A 24,660-nucleotide genomic window follows, 5' to 3' on the forward strand; every position below is an offset into this window, starting at 1 on the left:
GGACCCTGGTATACTCGCACTTCAGGGTCCTGTAGTATCCCACTTCACCATCGGATGGCAGTACATGTCGATGAAGGGAATAGGACGCGTCCCTAACAAAGGAATACAATGCTCCAGCTCCACATCTGGTTTCAGCTGGTTTGAGGGTCCCCAGGCTCACTGACAGTATTTGGTATTGAACAGTTACGCGTCTTCAATATTAGATATTACAGAGGATAGTTGAAAAAAGTAAATACAAAGTCGAAATTGTGGAATGGCTTTAAGACGTCTGTATACAGCAGTAGCGGCGTCATCACACGGCACCGTGTTTCAGACTCATGGACTCTCAACTTCTTTTTTTAATGTTCAGGATATGTGTGGCTTCTATTTTGTTCACGTATGATAAAGTAGCAGGCGTACAACTGGGGTTTATCAAGTTTGAGTATTGCTTATGTTAAATAAATGGCCAGCAATTGTTGAACATCCCCAAATATGTGTGGCTGTGTGTGTTTGAGTAGCCTGAACTGTTATGTGGACATTTCTTGTTTTGTTAGCTGGTCAGAGCCATTGTCTTTTTGCTTCTGTGGTCCAGGCCTGATGTTAAAAATAAATCTCCGATTGCAAGCCAAGTAAACTTTGATCATAGTATCGGGGTTAGAAAACTTCTCCCAGAAACACACAAAACATTACACAACAATCTTGTTATTACTTCCTGTTTTAACAATAAAGGACTATCCCGGCTTGTGGTTCTGTTCTGGGGTTTTTGCAACGGTGACGATAAAGGAGGCAATTAGTTGTGGCCCTGAGCTGAGAGGGAGTTCCTGGGAACTGCTTGATTTTTAGTTAATAGTATAAATTACAGTGAATGCACCTGGTGTGATCATCTGCTGCTGTGGCCCATCTGCTTCAAGGGCCGATGAGCTGTGCGCTCAGATACCGTCTTCTGTATAGATTGGTTTTAATGAGTGATTATTTGAGTTTATGTTGTTTTTATATTCTAATCAAACCAGTCTGGTCACTCTCCTCTGACCTTTCGCAGCAACAAGGCATTTTCTCCCAGAGAACTCCTTCTTATTGGATATTTTCTCCATCTCGCCCAGTTTTAACTCTGTAAACCCTTGAGATGTTCAGGGGGTTGAAGCTCATGTGCCCCCCCCCCCCACCAGATTATTAGAGTTTGACTCCCCTGCTCTGAATACTCCTCAAACAACAATGCATTCAGGGAACTGAAACGCTTGAGTGCTATTACTGTGAAAGAGGAACAGGACGCGTTGTGTTTGTGACATATGGGAAGGATATAGATGCAGAAATGGTTTTAAAAGATCATTTTAAAGGTCTGCGTTGCTGTGAGATGAGTGCCGCTTTCTTAAAAAAATATTGTCTGTAGGTCTGTTTCCAAAAAAAGCCTTCAGGCTCAATGTTCGGATGATCTTATTAGTTAACATTTGTGCCTAAATGAAAAGGCTTTCCATGAACCCGGCCTTGCTTTGTTTCTATATAATGCCATGTTTCCATCATGGTACGGTTCGGTTTGGAATGATAAAGACCTGGGTCAAGCTTGCGTTTCGACTGAGAACAGTACCTTTATGCGGGGTTTGGGCTGGGCCCGATGGCCGCATAGCACGACGACGACGACAACAACAAACGGCGGCATAGGCTTCTATGGGATATTTAGACAGATCGCAAGGGAGTTGCGCTTTTCTGTCACCCAATCAGCTTACTATTGTGGGTGGAGCAATTACTTTGGTACTATTTCAAATGGAAAGGGGGGGACACAAAATAAAATAATATTATAAAATATATATCAGGGGTTTCAAACTCATATGAGTTAGAAGGGGGCCAGTCAAGTAAAAAAAAGAGTCTAACTGTGTAGGGGTGAGCGATATTAGCTTAATATTAACTTAAAGTTTTGATATAGTAATAACATTTGTGACGCTATTTTTCATAATTTCAAAATAAAGGCGTTTGTTTTGATGCGTAAGGATACATAATTCAGAAAAAAACAAACATATTTATTATGACAGAAATTGAATATATAAAAATCACATTTGATTGACATCATTGGCAGCAGAATGTGAGTTTAAGATCTTGGGCTAATATGATTTAGTGTTGGGCCCCCTGGAGCCTCAAACTCTTTTTGGTCGCCCCTGTTTACAGTTGAGTTATAAATAAAGCGCGCACAGACAGTTGAGTAAGGGTAACAAATGCACATTAAAGCGCGTTTTAATACATTAATGAATGTATTATTAGTGTGCAGTGGGAGTGAGTGAGTGAGTGAGTGAATGAGTGAGCGAGTGAGTGAGTGAGTGGGTCTTGTTCCTTTAAGGGTGGTGTCAGCGGCAGCAGAGGAGGAGCAGTGTGGCTGTCTCCGCTCACTTCTCCACAGCACGGCACAGCACAGCTCAGCAGAGCAGACTCCGAGAATAAACAATTCACACAGACCGACTACACGCTGCTGCCGCCGCCGCTGCCGCTGCGCACCTAAACCCGAGCTCCTAAAAGACGAGGCGTCTATTATTTTTGTTGTTGTTGTTTTCGGACTAACACATCGATTCGTATGTATGTTTTTTTTTTTCCTCCAAGTATCATTGTCAAAGGCTGCGTCGCCGCTTCTGTTTCGCTGCCTGAGGTGTCAAGACTAGATGCGACCGTTTTCAATGGATTTGCCTGTCGAATAATAACGATGCGTCTCTCCGGCTGACTGTGGGGTGGACAACGCAGGTAGGCGCTCCACACACACACACACACACACAGACACACACACTGCCATTTTATCACTATAATATTGTATTATGATGAGCTAGTGGTGGTGAACTGGAATCGGGTGGTTTACATACAGGGCGCGGTGTCGATGACTGTATTTGCGTGTTTTTGTCGCGTGTGTGGAAGACTGTGTGTGTGTGTGATGAGGCGCATATGGATATAGCGCCGAAAACGCTGGATAAAGAAGATCGAGGGGTAATAAAACGTGTGCGTGCGTGCGCGCGCGTGCAGTTACAGCCTTCTGATTCAATTCAGCAATAACAGCCTCTCTGTGTGTGTGTCTGTCTGTGTGTGTGTGTGTGTTGACATCATGACCAGCACATTAGGCCCACAATAGACGTATTTCTCCAATTTGTCAATGGTTAATTCATCACCAGGAGAGAAATAACAAGAGCCCGAACTGAGACCATTCTGCTACTATTTCCTTGCTGCTGCTGCTGCGTTTCATGTGTCACAGCTGTGTGAATGAATGCTGCCACCATTTCATGTCAACACACACACACACACACAGACCTACACATACACACACAGGCAGTTCCGCCACAGAAGTTGTAATGTAATGTCAGAACACTTGATCTCATTGAGTCGTCAGACTGTTAGCACCACCAATGGGAGACCCTTCACAGTTGCACTATTGTGTGAGTCACTGCTGATTGAGTCCTGCACCCTTTAAAGACCTTGAGGTGGGTTTTTGAGTGGGACCCAAGGCCTTGAGAAGATTGAGCAGCTCCTACTGTACTGTACGTTGAGCCTGAGTCATCAGAAGGCTTGCAGAGGTGTTAAATTATAGCTTTGTCCTGGATGCATTAGTCTACTTAATGAGAAATCTCCACAGCTGCCAAGAAATACTTCCCTGCAAGGTTTTCATTCTTATTTTTCCTGCTTTTTTTTTTTTAACCTCTTTTCGGAGGTTAAATTGATTGAAACTGGGATTATTGCCTGAGACAGTCTCAAAAATTTGTCTTGCATGCATTAGTATATTCCCCCGTAGTGTCATTTTCATGATTTCGCATTGCATAACCACTCAAGCGGGGGCAGCGAAAGTGGCACTAAGCTCCCAGAGTACGTCCTGTAAATACAGTTTAAGGGGAGAATGGTTAAAATGTTACAGAGCAATGTTGCTACAACAGGCCTATAACATCGTCAGTATCAAGGTAACATTTGGCCCTTAAATGCACTCCAAAAAGCCATGGTATGGATTCAATGGCTTAGTTAATGATCCCCATTAATGGTCATTTTGTTTTGCCTCGTTACCCAAATAGGGGAGAAAAAAAAAATCTGGTCCTTCTCAGCTTCACTCCAGTGAGTGGATTCAAATGCAGCTGGTTGAATTTGGTCGCTTGCAGCCTGTCACATCACCATGTCGTCATGTGTGATACGTTTTGAAAGGGTTGTTTTTCAGCCACATGGGCCTTTCTGAATGGGCCTGTGTGTGTGTGTGTGTGTGTGTGTGTGTGTGTAGGTGTTCCTTTTTCCGGAAATGTCTCATTGCTCTGTTGGACTTTGGAGCAGCACGGAGGCAAAAGGTCAGGGACTGAAGTTTGCTGCAAGTTACAGGAAAGAGGGCAAAGTCCATCTTCAGTTTATGTTATAAAAGGGCAGTTTACAAAGAGGGCTGCTGTAAGTAGACTGAACACGAAAAGTATTTAGCATAGAAAACTTTTTTAAAGCCTTCTAAACACTGTGTGTGTCTGGGGGTCTGCCTTTTTAGCCTTTTCTTTGTTAAGCATTTAAGCTGCTTAATTATTTGACCTGAACTTTCACAAGATGTTCAAGGTAGCTCAGCGTGTCCTCTGTTGCCATAGATAAGTAAAACCTCCACATTTATAGCCTTAACTTTTAAAAGGTGCACCTCAGAAGTCGGCGTGTGTCGGCGGGGCATGAGACTCAAAATAATTATTGGATGCTTCTTGATTTGCCTCTGTCGTCTCTGCTGTTGTCCAGGGTGCTGCTGTTGAGTGATGTGCAGTAAGCGTGCAACAGAACCAGAGGACATTCAAATGGCCAAATGCAAATGAAGCTGCCGAGCAGTCACAAGAGTGGACTCTGCACTCTTCACTCTTTGTCCCCCCCCCCGGCTGCTGCCTTTCATCTGCTGCAAATCTTATCGTGCCATCGAAACACCACAGCTGCCGTAAGAAAGTGGCATGTTTTGATGCGCGTGTTTCCCCGCGCAGGTGATGCTCCGCTCGTCCCCTCCTCTTGCACATGTGTGTGTGTGTGTGATGTTTTTCCACTCGTTGCAGTAGTCAGCGACTTTGCTTTCTCCTCTAAATAATTTGATGTAATAGTATATTTTTATACAGGACGATGCCACAGATACGGGAGCACATGCCCGGGCACTTATCTCTGCTAACAGCCTCTCTAACTGCCGTCACCGTGCCAACTCTGGGCCCACTGTTTGTAAATCTGTCAGTCACAATAGCAAAGACACACACAAACAGACACACGGGAAGAGGGAAAAATTGAGGGTGGCATGGTGCTTTTTGATTGCCGAGATACTCTGCGAATAAACAAACTAATGTGCAATCTAGCAGAACAAGTGTCATGCATTTACTGCAGAGGTTTTGATTTATTATAGACCTGGGAGCTGCCCAGCACTTGTGTTGTTGGCCACTGAACATTGTTCAAGGGCACTTTGACAGTAGATGTTGAAGAAGAGAGGTGCATTTCTCATCCACTTACTGGCCTGCACTTTGTCAGTCCACCAAGGAATCAAACCTGAGACCCATTGGCCACAAGCTCATTCCTCTAATTGTCCCGGGGCTCTGTAATATCTGTGCAGAGCATGCATTAAGCCAAATCACTTTATTGTTCTTTTTACTGTTTGTTTATCCGGGAGACACTTTCTGCTAATGACAATACTCAGTGCCACAGCGGCGAAGATTTACGCCGCCACAATCGTGCCGTAAATCTCCTCGCCGGGGGCCTAAGACGTATATCAGTTACAGCGACGAGGCAAAAGCACAAAAGTACAAGATGTTGAATTTAGCGTCTTACTATTGAAGAGAACGTTGCCCACCCGTGACTCTGCGCCTCCTCCGCAGTTCTTATCTGTCGAAGGATTTCACGATCGCGCGATGTTACGTCTCTATATCACAACAATAAGCTAAGATGAAGAGAATGTCGAGGCTTTAGTCTGAAGTCTGATCATAAATTAGTCAGCGGCGATGATACACTTAAAAAAAACAACAACACGGAAATCACTTTGTTATCTATGTGTATGATTGATTTATTTTTATGGATTAATCCTGGGATTATTTAGCAAAGAACATTTAACAATCCTATTTTTGTTTATTATATTGAAAAAATAAAACTGAAACTGATTCCTTGACTCTCACAACAGCTGGTGATCAAGGTATTAGTTGATGATGAACTGATTGTGGCCGCTCTATTGAGAATATTAAAGGTGCAGCATTTAAGTGCACTCAGACGTAATTATTCCACCTGAAAGTTAATTTGACAACGTCCGATGACCTGTTACATGTATTTAATATTCAGTTTATGTGTTATTTGTATGTATTTAAGAGCAGCGCAGTGCAGACGGACCATTGGTGTGATTTAATTTCGATTTAAGTGCGGCAATTTGTTCTTAAATCGGTCAAAGATATTCTGTGTTGTTTATCAGCCCCGTTTTCTAAAGATTGTGTCGGCATTGGCTGTAAAAAACAACAACAACAACAACACATCAGAATAGTGTGTCATTATATACGTTACCCGCTAAATGAAACCACTTTTGAAAACCCAGCACAACAAATGTTGGGGCTCCGCAACAAAGATCCCTTGTGTGGGCAGTTTGAGATTCTCCCCCACTGAACGCCGGGCTCTTAGTGTGGAGGCTCTCGCAGTTATAGCAGCACTGTCTCATTCAGAGGCAATCACTCCAGCTCCTGTTGGTGCTTCTGTCATAAACAGAAGGCAGCCAAAGTCAATGGGACTCATTTTGATGACGAGGCAGGAACGGCTAAATGCGCCTTTACAGCCATCGCTCGCGTATGCACGAGGAAGAAAGATGGACGCCTGAGAGCTACACTGAGCCCGAGCTCATCTGTTGAATGACTCCCCCCTCCCACCGCCGTCACCCTCACCTCCAGCTCTCCACTCCTCTGCCTCCGCGCTTCACCTTGGCCTCGGCGCAATGACAGGCCCCTCAATTATCTCCACCGATTGATCGCCGCTGATTGCAATTACTGTGAATTATTTAAACTTCACTGAAAGCTGCTCATGAAACGGGGAGGAGGAGGAGGTGGTGGTGGTGGTGGTGGTGGTGGGGGCAAAGCCACCGAAAGAGGAAAGATAGCGCGCGTTGCCCACGTGAAGCATCGGCCTGCTCGGAAAACAACAGCTGTGAGAAGCCTAATTGTGACGATCAGTGAAGCAGAGCCGGGTAACGGCATCAAGCTACTTTGCGCCGTGGTAATGGAGCCGCCAGCTCAACGGCGACTCGCTTCTGTCGCTCTCTCTCTCTGATTCGATAAGTAAAGACTGAGGAGATGTAGCATGGAGCAGGACACCTCCTGGGTGATGTGAGAGGGGCTGACTCTTCTCCTGGCCAGACTGGTGGTCACAGCAGAGGAGCCGAGTGGAACCGACTTCCTTCCTTTCGCCCCCTCCCTCCCTCCCTCCCTCTCTCTCTTGCTCCTGTAGCAGAGCTGCTGCCCCAGGCTGTGGAGGTGCAGTAGGACACTTTCTCCACCATTGTGGTGAGCACGCTGCCAGGATGCTGCAGTCAGACGAGAGAGGAAGGTCTCTGCTTGTTGCCACAAGCAGGCCAATGTCACACGAGTGGGTGGGGGGGAATGAGGACAGACAGTCGTAGATCGGAGGCATGCTCGGCCTGCGCGTGCACACACCTTGTTTTATTTACGGCGAGAGGATAGTGATGGCGGGCGCCTCTCTGCATATTTCGGTGCTGTTGTGTTTGAATTGTTGAGTCGCAGCAGCCAGAAGACGCTGGTAATTAAGTCTGATAATGCAGTTGTTGATCCCAAAGATCACAGTAAACACGGATCGCTCCACGCCTCGGTCAAACACACGCCAGACTGTGTACCAAACGCTACCTGCGCTGCCTCGAAATGCGTCTTTGCGCGCGTCCCTTAGCGCGGTCTAAGAAGCCTAAGGGTTGAAGGCTAGAACAAGCGGGTCAGCGCGGCCGGAGACGGAGGTCGGCTGTTATTCAGCCGTGTCTTATTTTAACCAGGTTATGTGGCAGGAGTGCAGGGCAGACGCTGGGGCTAAGTGAAAATGCCACTCATTCCTGAAGAGTCCCTGGCCTCGTCAAGGTTAGTGGCTTGTCTTTGTAAGTTGAGGGATTGATGCATGAGCCTGTCTGGCGCTGAATTCAAAGTCCAAGGCTGTCACAGGCAGCAGCTCTCTCTCTCTCTCTCTCTCACCCCTTCCTACCTTCCCACTCTCCCTCCCTCCCTCCCTCCCCTTGCAGGCTATCACAAGGCCCCGTCCTTCCCAACTTCTTAGCAGCCTGTCCTTTTGGGAACCTTGAGCAGCCTAGGCAAGGACACAGCGTCTGGTGCAGTAAGCCTGTGCAGAGGGGGAGGCTTTACGTAACACTCTGCTTTAAACATGGGTGCATGACTTCTCTGACATGGAGCGGTGCAGAGCTGCACAGCTCAGAGCACATGCCCCCCCCCCCCCCCCGTCCGCCCCTGATAAGGAGGGGGCAGAGAAATCCCTGCAACTTAATTATATCTTTCTCTTTTAAAAGCTTTCTTTTGAAATTAAATTTTCCCAGGCAATTAACTAAAGAGGAGTTTTCAGAATTTATGAATGAATGATGGATATATTGCACAGGACGACAGGGAGGGAGGAGAGGGAGGAGAGGGTGGCAGTGGGAGATGCATATGCAGTATATGTTTCGAGGTTGAGTCCCTGAGATTTATTTCCATAGCACACACACACACACACACACACAGAAAGGGTGAAGTTTGGGGGAAATTCAGGCGTCATTAAACTTTGTACCTATGAGCTGCTTCTGTGTGCCACCAGCACAGCAACACTTCAGAGTGCAGACGACACCATTTCACTGTCGATGTTTGGGCAATTTTATTTTTATTTTTTTTTCCTCCGTGCAAATGCAGCGAACACTCACATTCTTTCACATCACTTGGCTCCGCAGGATATGTGGAAAATGCAAGAGTCGGGGGTTTCCCCGCTTCCTCATTCATTCACACTTGCGTCTTATAGGAGTTGGATATAACGCGCTGAATGGTGTTATGTGCCGCACTCCCCCTCAACCCCACCCCCCACAAATCCTTTTTTGGCTGGAACTGTAATTGTGTAACTTTTTGGCTTCTAGTGATGAGCTGAATTGTTGCTGGGCAACAAGGGACCTGTGCGGGTGGCTGTGGAGAGTTGGAGCTGCGCGGGCTCACATAGATCTGTGGCACATTACGTGGGCATTCAATAGGAAGGAATTTCAGTGAATCCCCATGGAAACGCCTTATTTTATTCAGATTAGTCAAAGGTTGTCGCTTGTGTAAAATCAATTAGTGTCTGCTGAGATTCACAAAGAGCTGTCGTGTAATGACTCTGACATTTCAGATCTCGTTTTATTTTTTTTACATGTATATATATATATATTTGTCAATGAATGAATGTATAAGAAATAATATCTCCTGACTGCGAATGTGGCTAAATAAGTAGCACACATCATCCGAATCAGAGAAAATGAATGTACTCCCACACAGCCGAGGAGGGAACGAGGACAGCTGGCAAAATTCCAAACCCCTTCTCTCCCTGAAAGTGGTCTCTTGAATTTCTGAAACATGCCGTCCTTTCGCGAACCTCCAGCCCACTTGTAAATCCATTAGCGAGGTGGCGTTATTCAGTACATCCTCACTAGAGCAGACTAAACAGACCGAAAGACTGTGGTTCAGAAGTGCAGCTGTCTCATAACTGTGTTAGAAGGCTCCCAGAGAGCAGAAAAGGCCATTTGAGAGAAGATGTAGCGCGCTGGGCTGATGACTTGAGGCAGCCGTATGACCTATTACTTAGGGAAAATGGACCGGTGACCAGAAGATTGCTGGCTCATACTCCGCTCACCCTCTGCCCTTGAGCAAAGGCAATTAACCTGGATTTTTCCAGTAAATATTCGGCTGTGGAAGTGGGAAGAGATGCACGCGAGTGATAATTGTGTAAGTGACTTTGAATAAAAGTGTCCACTAAGCAGGGAGATTAATACGACTAATGGAATCATAGCGCTTGTTTTTGGAGTTATAGTGGAAGCAGAACATGGGCAGGAACATGCAGACACGCCTGCTCCCACCCACCCGTCCTTGTGCGCTCTTTAAACACACAGACGACTTCTCTCTTTTGCTTTGGCATTAAGGCTAGGGCACGACCTTGACCTGATTGCACAGGAGGCTTTTTAAGTAACTCTCCAGAAGGAGATCCAATCATGTGACACCCCTTCACCCATCCTCACCCCCCTCAGTCCTCCTCTCCCGACCTTGTATGTCTATTCGGACGAGGGGGTGGAGACACTCGCCACATGCAGCCGCAGGGACTGTCACTCAATTGGTCATTCACTCCCAAGGTCAGAGAGGGGTCGAGGTCGTGTCGGAGCAAGCGGGGCAGCTCCGGTGATCCCCGGCCCTCGTCTGAATTTGGGAATCGCCCGCCCCCGCTGTGACGAGCGGAGCAGGTTTAGTCATCTGTTCAGTTCTCAATCACCGGTACCAGCATATGTCAGGGAGCGGTTGCTTCATGTCCACAGTGATTCATGTCCAGGGTGAGCTCGCCGCATGGACTCGTGTTATTGCAGTTGCCTTCACTCACTCCCTACAGCTGCCCCGCTGTTAAAAACCACACTGGCTCACAGTCTCCCCCTTTTAGCGTAAGCTCCTGAGTATTTCCATGCTAGAACGTCAACATTTCGGCCCCCTGGATGTGTTTACCATATGGCAGGATTTGTTTAGACTGCATTTGTACGCGCAAGTTAACGAGATTTAAGTTTTTTTTTTAGGATATTTAGGTCTGCTTTGAGGATATTTGGACACAGCCTTGTGTGATTGTTTCCATTCAGCACATTATGAGTTCTCCGTCTAGGGCTAGTGAAAGACAAGAACGTCCTCAAATGTCTTGGAGGAGCACAGCGATCGTTCAGCTGCGTTCTCTTCAATGTTACTTTTATTTCTGAACTAATGACCAGCTATGATTCATCCTGTGTTTTTTTTCCAGTCAACTTCTTTTTCTTTCAACTTTGTTATTTTTGTTGCCGTCATCGCCTCAGGCTAAACTTCTTCTTGTAGATATGAGTCAAATAGTTGTGAGGAATAGTAGCGGGACAGGCTAATGTCTATTTTGTGCACATTTTGAATGCAACAGCAGATTGATTTTAAAATGAACAAAAGAAACCAACATTTTGTCAAAGCGTAGCTATATATTTTTTAAACCGGAAGCACAAACAACTCAATCCGATGACTTGTGAAGCTCTTTTACAAACTGTTACGAATATGCTACTGGCGACTATATGAAGAAGCTCAGGGACTAATTTCCCCTGTCTTCTTTCCACAGAAATCTGCTCTTTCTCTTTCTGTTCTCCATCTGGAGCCAAGTGTCACAAATCCTCCTAAGAGGTGCTTCCTCACTTGTTAGAACGCAGGCCGAGACATACCATGTTCGGCAGCTTTGATAAAAAGAAACTCATCATGTGGTGGAGGGCGTGAGGCGTCACACGACACTGTTGCGTCGGTTGCTACAGGCCACAATTTGTCTGGATGAAAGGACTGAGGCTTTAGGAAGAAAAGAGCAAAGACGAGCATATGTTTCCCTGTATCTGCTCCATGTATATACACATATGTGTGTGTATATATATATATATATATATATATATATATATATATATATATATATATATATACATACATACACATATATACATATATATGTATACATATACACATATGTATATATATATACATACATACACATATATACATATATATGTATACATATACACATATGTATATATGTGTGTGTATATATATATATACATTACATATATACATATATGTGTATGTGTATATATGTATATATATATATACACGTGTGTATATATATACATATATGTATATATGTGTATGTATGTGTATATGTGTGTATATATGTATACATATATATATGTATATATATATATATATATATATATACCTTAGCAATCTTAGCAATATATATTGCTTTATTTTCCCAGCTTCTCAAATGTGAATGTTTTGTTTTTGTTTATTCCTCTGACTGCAAACTCAATGTCTTTCAGATTTGTGGACAAAACTTGACATTTGAGTTCTGTACAACACCAATCAGCACTTTATGGACAAAGCAACTGAAAATAATAGTTTGTTGCGTCTCTAAATGAATGTACGCCTGCTCCTGTGTTAATCAATCATTCTTGGATACAGACTCCCCACCTGGAGACACCTGTAGCTCACACAGTGGAGCAGCGTACAGTAGGGCGAACCTGTCGCTTCATGTTTTTATATGTATTCCGCCCCCGGTTGTCTGAGGTGCACCTTTTGTGTTACGTCAATAGAACGCACCCCGGCACAAGTGCTGCTAACTTATGTGCAAGTTAAGCCTTGTTTGGATAATAAAAGGGTAACAGGAGCCGCAGTAAAACTTGTATAACATGTATGATTTCACACCTGAGAGTAGCACACAGTGTGCTTGTGTAACTGTGTTTACATGTCCGTGGCTGGCCCTGGCACCAGAGCCAGACGCATGTGGTTTATCCGGGGCCGTCTTTCTCTCTAAGCCACCTTTCCTTCCATTCAGCGTTGACCTTGGTGCTTACGAGGAGGCAGGGCTTGACCTACATCCAAACCCTGTTTAACTGGAACTGGAACCTCTACCAGCAATGGAGATATTATACTCTCTTCTCTGTTGTTGTTGTTGTTGTTTGTATTTCCGCTGTTTTCTGCATGTTGGAAAGTGGAGCTTTACTGTATGACTGGTCTCCGAGGCACCGCCATGTCTGTGTGCATGTGTGCACTAGGTCAGCACTGGCACACAGGGGCTTAGTTAGCGTCATGCTGGTGAGAGTTTAGCGCCAGATAAATCCTCCTCTGGTTTTTTTTTTTTTTTTTTTTTTTTTCCCCCGAGTGTCAAACTGTGGCCGATGCAAATGAGTACACATGTGGAAAAACACACGCACAGTCAGTCGGCAGCATCTGGAGAGGCTAATGTTCTTGTATTGTGTGACACCGGGCTGCTAGCATAAGTCACGCTAATGTCCAAAGAGCTTTTCTGACAGGCTTTATTTAAGTAAATTTAAACACTGTACTCTCGCAAGTCGTGTGTGTGCTGTGGCATTAGAAAAGCCCTGGAAGTGTAAAATCATTACAATGCACAGAGAGTGGATTACTTCTGCTGCCGCCGCTGCTGCTGCTGTAAAAAAAAAGTGCTAGCGCATTATAGATGAAGTAGAATACTTAAGTTCCATAAAGACTGATTTATATTCTTATTGCTCGGCTTAAAGAAACTTAGAGTCAGGCAACATTTTTTGAAATGAATGCTTCGGCGAAAGGTTACAGTCACGTCCACCGTAACCGCTCACGATATACTTCTATTTAATTGTGTCTATAAATGTGTGAGGCGAAGAGGAAGAGATTTAAAGTCACTCTTACCTTAGATTTTTCCATCAAAATAACAAAAAAAAAGAGTCATTTCATATATTTGATCCATTTTGTACAGTCTTTTTTTTTCAAATTCATAGAAATGCGTCATCTGTGACGTCATCAGCTTCGCCCCGTCTCTGCTCTAACTTCAAAGGCAAACTGCCCTATGAAATATTGGCTGATACTAGTCTCTTGTTTTGTTTCTTCATTTTTATTATTGTGTATGTATTTGTCCCTCGTGGATTGCTGCGTGCGGCGCGTCCTCCCAGTGTCCTCCCAGTAAAGTGCAGTCACACAGGTAAAGACAAAACGACGACAGTTCCCGTGATCCTGACGTCACAACGTAAGAGAAAGAGCAGCTGGAGAATGTGTCCAGACGCATCGCGTGACAAAATATGATGGCGACGCGATATAAGACTGTCTGTACTTTGTCATTTTTTGTCTTTCAACGCGCACAAAGCGACATAATATAAATCAGGCTCGAGTCTCCATGGAAAGACAAAGTGATTTTTAAAAGGTAATGATTAAGTGTCGCTTTCATTCCGACATACAGCCACTGGAGCTATACAAAGGTTGCTAAGCAACACCGAGGCACCACCAGGATGAGTGATGAGTGATAATCTTTGGTGGGCACACTAATATTCAAATGAGTAGTCAAAGGTGTGCATTGATTAGTCTTTTCACAGTGTGTACAAACGGGAAGCCGACACCGATACAAAGGGCACTGCGGAATGAACGATCAGTTCTGTAAATGGATGAATGAATGAATGAATGAAACTCCAAGGAGCGGCGTGCCTGGCGGAGGGAGAGGGATTACAAACGCGACGCACGAGCGAGCCGCGGCTTAATGAAGGGACGGGCTTTGCATGAGAACGCCGTGGCGTGATCTGAGAGATATCATGAGGTTGTCCTGTCCCACGCAGAGGCACTCGAAAGGGGTCGGTGTCATGCTACCCAGGCATTAGAGCAGCTCCCGGGCTCAGTTAGCCCCCGTAATATCTCCACGAGCCAAGAAATGCTCGTAATTTTTCTGGCTGCGTGACATGTCATAGCTCCGTGGGTGTTGGATTACTGCAGAAAGAAGTGTGTACGTCTGTGTTTAAATAAGGCAGAGTATCCCATTTAGCATTCTAAGTAAGACATGGTATAATGGCCGGCCAACTAGAAGAGGAGATGTAGAGGGGGGGTGCGCAGTGTTTAACCTCAGGAACATTTGTTGTATCAAGGCGTGGGAGGCTTTTTTTTTCTTTCTGCCAAACATACAACAGGCCAGCTGATAAAGGTCGCCTGTATTCCAAAGGCCACAGGAAAGTGTTGCCAGAATTCAGGTTTTCATCACAGAGAAAATCTCTCAGTCTGTTTTGTTTTTTTTTAAACTTCCCGTCTTCCTTTGTTTTCCCCTCTCTATCTCGCTCCCTTTTACTGTCTCCCTTGATCATGCTCGGCAGAACTCCTTGCACGATCTTAGGGAGGGGAGGGGAAAAAAAAGTGGGTCAGGGCGACCTATTTTTTTTTTTTTTTCTTTCTTTCTTTTTCTCCACAGTTCATAGAGGCAGAGGGTGGCAGTGTTATCGTCAGTTAGACGAGGCGCAGGGCCTGATGGGGAGGCAGGGCCTTGTCGCGCGACGCAGCCACTCAGAACTGGGTCAGCAGCAGAGGCTACGTCTTGTAAACGGCTTGTCATACTGGGGAGAAAAGCTGCAAATGAACCATAGATTATACGCCCCAAGCTGAGTACTGAGGTCTCTCCGCACTCCCCAGCCCCTCACACTTCAAAAAACACACGCACATATAAGCCGCACTGTAGTGCAGGAGTCTCTGATGCACTGCCACCTTCTATGAGTTCCTCTCCTCCCCTCTCAGTCTCTGGTAATAGCGTTTGATTACTGCAGTCAGTCCTGACAAGCTCAAAGCCCCTCGCCACACTTGCTTTAAAGGCTCTTTTTCGCAATTCTTTTTCCTCTTTAACACGCGGGCGCTGTTTTCTAAATATAGCTCGCTTTCTGCCAGATTTGCTTAACTTTATTCAGGTCAGGTTATTTACTGTATGAGGTTCATCGGTGGTTTAGAAATGAGCAATAGCACCGATGCTGCTGTTGTCATGACGAGGAGGATGCGGTGACCTGTGCATGTGAACGGCTCCGTTAGATGTGATCAGATAATTTGCTCGTGTCAGATTTTAAGAGATATTATTATCATTTCTGGCAAATGAAAAAAAGTATTCCGTCAGTTTTATTAGCACTTGTAATGCCCCTCAGAGCCTAATAATTATATAGCTTAGTTAGCTTAGTCGCCATGGTTCTCAAACTGTGGTACATGTACCACCAGTGTCACACAGGCTTCCTCTGGTGGTACTTGGAGGAGAATCAGAAATACTGGAGCTGAAATTAAACAAATAACAAAATAATAATAATAATAATGTATTAATCCACTTATGACCATCATGATTATCAGGCCTAGATTTACTTAACAAAAAATGTTCAATGAGTGATTGTTTCTGACCCTTTTTCCAAGATAGCTTTCACTTTCGATATCTGGCAGTTATTCCACCGTTTAGGAATTACGCTACTGAGAAGCTGACGTCACGTGGAAGTTCTGGGGGCTGCCGTCACGACAATTTGCTCGATTTCTCTGCTTTCCAGGAGTTTTTGAATTTTGTACGTCCCACAAACGGTCTAGGAGTTATGCTCACGAGGACCTACTCACGCCAAATCCTGTCGGCGGCGACAGGTCGGTAACGGAAGGGTTAAATAATAATAATGAGAGTCGCCCTTATCTCTCACTCCATCTTAATCTAATTACTCTATACCAGATGTGAGGAAGAGGAGGAGGAGGAGGAGGAGGAGGAGGATGATGAGAGAGCAAATGATCCTTTTTGGGAATAAATCCGTCTCCTGTGAAAAGTCGTAGAAACGTGCGATTAATTGCGATTTATCGCAAGTTAACTATGACATTAATGCGATGAATAGTGATTAAATATTTGAATCGTTTGACAGCACTATTAAATATATTATCTGTATGAACAGGACACTGCAAGCCGCCCTATGTCATTTTCTTTCCCCAGGTCCCCGTTCTATATGGGGGCCCCCACAATCTCCTGGAACATCCCTGCTCATTCTGGTGAACTTGTCACTGGATGTGAACTAGATCCATGATAAACACCTCCTCAGAGCCACACTTAGTGCTGATGTAATTCTGCTCCTGTTGATGTTTGGCTAAAGTCCATCAAGCCGAGGGGAGGATGTAATCCACACCCACCGTACATATGTATATATATATATATATATATATATATATATATATATATATATATATATATACTGTATATGTATTTTTTTTTTTTTTAAATATTGATTTCACATTGGCCCCTTGTCAATGCTAATTGTGTCACACCTTTGTGTCTTTTTTTACCATGTCCTGGACAGAAGAGGATAAACTCAGGTGGCTGATCTCCTTATAGCAAATAATTGCTGTGAGAGAATTACTGTAAGAGCACATTGCTGCTTATGGAGCCATGCAACTTCTCACTCATATTTCACTATGTGGAACAAATCTGTCCATAATGATTCTCCCAGGACACTGCGGTGCCTCTACAACCAAGTCTGCTTTTTTTGGCTCTTTTGCGGGAGGGTGGCAACTATAGTGGGTCTAAATATTTCAACGCTGCCATCGCCCACCCCTAATATAAAAACTACATTTTTTTTTGTTTTCTTCTACAGGGAAAGGGATTTCACATCAAATAAACACAAGGATTCATTAGAGTTTGTGTCTTTTTTTTTTGTTTTTTTCCCCTTGCCCTATATCAGTCGGGGCTAATGCTAATCACGTTGGTTTCGCTCTGTGTAAAAACAGTCTTATTAGCCAAGGTGTCACACTAACAAACACAACATAATATCCCGAGGTGGGGCTAAACATGGGAGGAGATCGGATTAGCAGCAAGACTCTGGTTAGTGTGTGTGTGTGTACCCGGCTCTCCTTTATTGCCACAGCTCCCATCCCAAACGTATGCCACTGCCAGGCTGCAGACCTGTCTAATGTTATTCTTAGCCTCAGAACCTCATGTCTCTGTGCAAAAGCCCCTTAACGCTAATTGAGGAGACTGGTCATAGCTCATGGAGCTCAATAACAACCTCCGAGGGGCCGTATACGCGTACGTGTCGCCGTCTGCGTGTGTGTGTGTGTGTGTGTGTGTGTGTGAAGCATGCTGAGCGGTAAACCGGTCGTAACCAGTACTCGGCCACACCAGCCAGTGTTTTTTGTTGTTTTTTTTTGGTGACAGGGAGCCACCACAGTGCCTTTAGCAGATGGTTTCCAGCAGGCCTGCATATGACATGTGATAACATTACAGTTTTCAAAGGTCAGGCATGAAGGGAAGCAGCAGGAGGGCAAGGCACAGCCTCTGACTATCCAATAATACACACACGCCCTGTATGTTGTGTGTTCAACGTCACAGTGTGTCGTTTCTGCTGCTTGATCACAACGGTAACAAAAGAGCTCGTGTGGGATCATCATCAATGTTGTCTCGTGTTCTTGAGTGTTGTCTCGAAATGATGAATCGTTTATTAAGAGCTTGCTGAATTAATCGACAACTATTTTGATAATTGAATAATTGGTTTGAAGCTTTATTTCATGATTAAAACAAGATTTCTGACAGATGAATCGATTATGAAAATCATTGTTAGTTGCAGCTCTAGTGCAGAATATTTTGTTCCTTACTCTGATCTGATGTTATATAGGAGGTTTTTTTCCCCCCTGGAAAAGGAAGTTGTCATTGAACGGCAATTAAAATAAAACAGTCTATTAACTTGTAGAATACAAACACACATTTCTGTGTCTCGTATCGTTTTTAGACATTTTAACGTGGAAATGTTACATATTACAGAAAGAGCAAACATTGCACACGCTGCCTCTTATTGATATAGATACTTACTGTAGTACTTAGACCTCGGTGGCCTGTGTTTACACTTGCAGAAAGGGTGGCGCACTATTTACAGATACAGCCCTGCTTTGTGCTTTTACAGTAGGCCGTTGTCAGCGCTCACAAAAAGAGCAAAGTTTGACGGTGCGCAGTCAGACTTTGGACCATGGACCATGGACCGCGCACAGTGTTTACTTTGGAAAATGAAGAGGTCTTCGTTGGGGCCGAGTAGGTCAGCATCGGCCTGTCAAAACACCGGGGCCCCCGAGGCACCACCCCTCTCTTTAAGCCAGAGAGCCCGCGATTGGCCCCGGTAAGCTGACCCTCATCCTTTTGAGCGTAGGCAGGGATATTTGTTTTGAAGCTACAGGTCACTGTGTGCCAGTGGCTCAGCGCAGAGCCCGGGGAGGGAGAAACAGTCTGGAATTTCCCTGCACGTAAACAACACCTCTGCTGTGCATGGCATCCCGTCACACAGGTGTATTCCGTAACGCAACTGCCCCCACCGCCACCTCTACCCCCTTTTCCTGAAATGGCACGATACCATTGCATGAAGGAGGAGGAGGAGTAGGAGGAGGAGGAGGAGGTGGTGTAAAAATAAATCCACGAAGGCCGGTCAGACATTTTGAAATTCTGTTTCTATCTCAGTCTGATAGAGAGGTTAAAGATACAGCATCCTGATAAATCTCTTCCCACCAGGGGGAACAGATAAGGAGGGGCGTAGATTGAATAAGAGCTGAGGAGAAAAGGGGGTGGATATTTGGGGATGGGGGGGTAAGAGGATGACTGAGATGTCTATCAGGCCTCGTGAAGGTTTCTCTTTTTTCTTTTTTTTCTTTCTGTCTTGCAGATCCAGTTCAAGGGCGCCTGCAGGCGAGGCAGCTCTCGCTCTTGCCGTGCCAACACTGCTGCTCAAGGTCATATGAGCCAGCCCTGTGACATTAAAGAGGAACAGGAAAAGGGGAACTGTGCAGGAGGGGGAGCAGAAAAGCCATCAACCACAGACATGCACACAAACACAGAATGGAGTTGTAAGGAGGAAGGAAAAAAGGTAGCCTTCAACTCTTTTCCCGAGACTTTCTGCACTGGCGTCTGGGTCTACAGTGTGTTTTGTGAGGGCAAGAGCTTTTTAAGGGCAGTAATGAGAGTGTCTTATTCTCTCTGCACCGAGCCAAGAGATGCTTGGCTAACTGCTCTGTAGTTGTCAGCCACACATACAGGCGGCGTTTGTATATGTGTGTGTGTGTGTGTGAGGGGAGAGGAAGATAGAAGAGAGAAGAGTCACAGTGATAAACCTCCGGGGAGGGAGCTAGAGAGTGGGGAAACAGGGTTTTAGAGTTATTTAAAGGGACAGCGAACCAAAAGCAAATGACTCGTGAGTTTGGACTTTTCCTGCAAAGAGCACCTGATGCTGTGCAGGTGAACCTCCAGCGGGTCCCCGCGGCAACAGAGACTGTAACTGATATTAACGCATTTACCAAGAGTTATAATAATGTCAAGCCCTTAAATCTGTTTTCCTCTACACACCCACAGATTCCTGGCGTCAACATTTTAACACCTGTGTTATTTCACACACGCACACACACACACACACACACTGGCTTTGTCTACTCTAATGGAGTTTCTGTGTCTCACAAGCAGAGACGAGAGTCTTAAGAAGTCTTAGTTGTCCGGCTTAAATTGCAATAAATCAAATTTCTCAGTAACACACACACACACACACACACACACACTGAGATATTCAATTGGCGGGTTGAAATCCCCACTGCATGTACACGTTCATCCGTGTACAGCCACACTTCACGCTCACGGGCTTTGACCCAGAAACACAAGAAGAAGACGCCAGTACACAGAAGAATAAGAAGAAGAAGGCAATGTGAGAAAAAACATGGCAAATCCAGGCCAGTGCTTTTGTCTGACTCGTGAAGAGAGAGTGTATTCATGCTCCCTCTGCTTAAATAATGACTTATTTTGAAGTTAATGGATGTCAGAGAGACGCGGCTAAATAAGTTGTCTGTTTGGTTTGTGACCTAATAGGTCAACGGGAAAGTGCCCGTCGCCACCTAGTGTAGCGGAGTTTGTGCTCGTTGTGTTGTGTTCCTGATATTCACCAGTTAACATGAACAGGCTCATGAACAGGTAGATTTCCAGATGACAAGGAACATATTTTTTGGGGGTGAGGGGCTAGAGGAAGTGCGCCGCCCACTGTCCAAATTTGGTCTGAGCAGCAGGTTTATCGTACATGCACGAACATCGGTACACATGTGTAGAAGGTTGGGGTGAAGAAAAAATCATGACCATGATCCAAACCCAACAGGAAGGGCTTTTTTTTAATAGCAATTTTGCACCAATGGTATTTGTACGAACTTGTCCTAGAGTTTTAATTAGATTTTGGTTCTCTTCTGGGTTCTGGTTTTAACGGCGGTAGAGCGGCAATACAAACCCAAAAGCTGCATGTGTAGTCTGTGGAGAGATGCGCCAAATCACCTGCTGTGTTTATGAAATGTCATTATCACAAACCTGACCCCTTCGCCTGGTGTCATTCAGCTGTCGGGAGTGTAGATAACAGAGCGCGACGCACTTGCTCGTCCACTTTTTTGTTTACATTGTCGTCATGTGTTCGCCGGTCAATCAGGTATCGGCTTTCAGCGCTCGTTGCACCGTGGTTGGCTGCACACTGAGAACATTGTCTTGTCCTACACGGATACACACAGGGTGACAGGGTGTGCATGGAGGGTAGCGGGGCGGTGGTGGGACCGATCAAAGGTGACCTGACCTGGATCGCTCGCTCTCGCTGACCCCAACCGCCCTAGGACTGGGAGTTTTAAAAAAGTTTGAATGTATCATAATAGTTTATAACCAAAGCTTAGAAATAACCCACTCATCTATGAGAATAATTGCAAAGTGATTGTTAAGGAGGATGATTTTGCTTCTCTGGAACGGAACTCGGAGCCCGACTATCATCTTAATTCCCTTGTAGATGTAAATGTAAAGGCAGTCTTGCCGTCCAAGCTGCTAATGGAGCCGCGATCGGGCTATGCATCACTATGACATCATAGATTACAATCTTTAGACTTTGGGAGCACTTTAGGTACTTTCACAGACAGTCCTGGAAGAACGGAGAGAAAAGACCTGGCTGACAAAACACTGAGTCATAATAATAACAATCTCCGCGCAGGGTGGAGTCGCACTCTGATCCAGCCTGACAGATATTTCAGGAATATTCCCACGGGGACGAGGAGTGCGCACGTCTGTGGGAATTTCGCTGTGAGTTTAATGAACTTAATGTGAGTTTCCCTCGTCTAAGGGTGAATCACAACTTCCCGTTTGTTGCATTGTTGCAAGGAATAGACGTCAGTCTTTCATCTTTTTGCAGAGGAGCGTTGATTTAAATGCTCGAGTTCTTGTTTCTAGCTAAAAACACATGTGAATAAAAAAAAAAGGCTTTATCATGAATTCATGAAATAAATTCACGTCATGTATCATCACAACAGTTGTCAGGTCATATTCTGGCATGTAGCACATTGAAAACAACAGGATGTCGCACAAGGCAAATAAGACAATGGTTGAACTGACTTAAATTACAATAGAAATTAAATAAAACGTTAAAGAAAAATGAGGTCGCACTAATCAATTGTGTCACATCAAAGACTCTGAGGCGACTACTTTTGGCATTATTGATCCATAATTTCATAATTACCCGTTAACCGTAACAATCGACTGTTTTTCCAGCATTTCTGCTGATAAGAACCGTCTCTAATTATCTGTTTGTCAAGGTGACACCGTACTGTCGATGCCGCAGTTCCTTTTCAGTTTAGGGTAAGCAATTTTTAATCATATTATGATGTATGGATAAACAGTTTATCATAGAAATAAAAAAAGTCTAAATAAGAAATAGAAATAAAAGAAATAAATAAAGTTCTGTGACTCTCCGGGCAGAAATGAAGGCCGACCGCAGGAATTGGCGACTGTGATGTAATTATTACATTTTAATTGAGGTTTTTCAATTGTTAACACTTGCACTCTTTTCCTCCTGAAAGTCAATACTACTACTTTCAGTGAAGAATATTTAATGTTACCCTTTTCGAGGAGTGAAATATTTTGCCCGTGAAATCCAAATTTGGTGACTTCTGCTACATTTTAATGACACTAATCCATCATTTATCCTCCTTTTAAAACGTTTCAGGTTATTTACAGTGAAAGTGTGAAGGTGAATCAGGAATTAGACGATAAAGAATGAGACATTTGTTCATTTGTTTGGTTCCTCAAAGAAGTGCAAGTGGGCTGATTGTCACATGGAGGTGTGTGTGAGAGAGAGGGAGGAGGGAGAGGGGGAGGGAGCTGCACAGGCAGGAAGATGAATGAATGGAACCAAACGTTTTCAGTTTTCAGTTTCACCCACACACACACACACACACACACATCAAAAAAGAAAATCCACAGCGACAGAACAAACCAAAACGTACGCAGATCAGAACGTGTTCTTTTTTTTTCCCTCCTTTATCTCATGCGCGAGTTAGCGTGAGCACGCGTGTCTTGAGTCGTACTTTGTATGAATGTGTGTGTGTGCTTGGAGTGCACCGGCACTCAAAATGAGGCGTTGCCAATTCGTCTCATCTTGGTCCGTGTTGTTGTTGTCGTGGGCAACTGAGGTGCATGTGTGGAACACATGGACAGTGGGTTTGATGCTCTTTTTAGATCTTAATGCGTCATGGACCCTGGAGTCATGCCTGTGTGTGTGTGTGTGTAAACTCACACGTAGACAGAGTAGACAGCATTAGTCCATAGGAAACTGTACTTTCTCCTCAGACGGGATTTAGAAGGATAAGTGTCCCTCACTCCTGGGACGCGCCGCAGTCCTCCTTGTGACCAAAGCTGGATTTGAAGCTCCGGTGAACCTCCGTGAACTTTGACATTTAAGGTGGAACCGAGGAAGAGAGAGAGAGAGCGTCTCCACTCAGTATTTAAAAACACACACTGTACCTCAGCTTCCCTCCCCTCCCCTCCCCCCGCTTACCAGGATGTTCGATCACACCTGTTCCATCACCCGGCTGGCATGGCACCATTTTGACTCTTGCTTTTGATTAAAGGAAAAAGCATTTAGACTAAACAATCAATAGGTACAGGCTTGAGCCGCGGATCGCTCTAGCATAAATCTTCTGGGTGCCTGAGCTGGAGTCGTCCCTGTATCATTTTTGCTGATTAGTTTTCCCATTACTCCAAACAGATGTGTTCGCTGGTGATGAATGATCCAATTATGGGATATTTGTCACCCATTTGATATCTGCTGCTCGTCTGGGACAGTAGAGAATTCCAGCGTTGGTGCTAACCCTCCGGTCCTCGGTCCACTCAGCCTGGGTACATTCTGACCTAGCGTTTGAATTCTTTGGGCGGCACGTGGAGTTTTTTTCTGTCTCCAGTAGCGCCCCCCGCTCTTTTCTCCCTGATCATCTCATCAGTCTTGTGCTTCCAGATTAGAGGGGGTACGCAACTGAATACTCAGCACTCCTTTCATTGTGAGATAAGAACAGTTGCCCTGTCATAAAATTTCATTTAACTACCGTGTCCTCAAAAGTCTATACACCCTGCTGCTGCTGCTGCTGCTGCTGCTGCCCCCCCCTCCTGCTGACATGCTTCAGATAGTAGTCATACATGTCTAAACTGTAGTTGACCCCCAACCACACACACACACAAGTATGTGCAGCTATTCTTCTCAGGACTCTGCATTGACTTCCATTCATTTGGGCAGCCTGAAGCATTCTCACCCACCTGAACCACAACCAGTTAATGCCTAATATGCCACAATTCAAAAATCATAACCCTAAACTTAACCGCTTCCTCAGATAATGAGGTTCTGCCTCATTGGGACCAGGTTTTAAGTCCCCATGAGGACGACTGGTCCCGACAAGGTCAGTGTTTAATCCAGAGATGGTCCTCAAGAGGCAACAAATACAAGTGCGCGCACACACCAAAACAATACAGACACTCAGCTGAAAGGATTCATGTAAACCCCTGATCCCCCCCACCCCTCTGTCTGTGGACAGTAGACTGATTCTGCAGCCTCCCTCCCTTCTCCTCTTGCTCTCTCCTGCTCTGCCGAGCTCTGTGTATATACGTGTGTGCGTGTGTGTGTGTGTATGTGTGTGTGTGTGACAGCTGCCTAATTGGGCATTCTCCCCTCGTCGGAGCGCTGCCTCTCCTCTCCTCTCCTCTCCTCTCCTCTCCTCTCCTCTCCTCTCTCTCCTCCAGCCTGGGCCGGGGCTGCTGACGAATGGCAGCGGATTACAGATGAGGACACGGTGACCCGCCTGACCTTGCTGCACAGCCGCGGGGGGGAGGGAGGGAGGGAGAGGGAAGAGAGGGAGAGAGACA

At 45.0% G+C, this 24,660-nt stretch overlaps 1 protein-coding gene across 2 annotated transcripts in view; it reads left to right on the forward strand.

The window, feature by feature from the left end:
- Positions 1-2,311: 2,311 nt before the first annotated feature.
- The window catches only part of nrip1b (nuclear receptor interacting protein 1b), a 39,021-nt gene continuing 16,672 nt past the window's right edge, over positions 2,312-24,660 (forward strand). The window contains exons 1-2 of one of the 2 annotated variants that reach the window (XM_058627868.1): positions 2,312-2,700; positions 19,139-19,339. The gene's annotated coding sequence lies outside the window, so the exon portion shown is untranslated. The remainder of the gene's footprint in view (positions 2,701-19,138; positions 19,340-24,660) is intronic. The other variant, XM_058627867.1, reaches the window with a different exon arrangement.

Source organism: Solea solea, chromosome 4 (genome assembly GCF_958295425.1).
Source record: "Solea solea chromosome 4, fSolSol10.1, whole genome shotgun sequence".
NCBI classification, from domain to species: Eukaryota; Metazoa; Chordata; class Actinopteri; order Pleuronectiformes; family Soleidae; genus Solea; species Solea solea.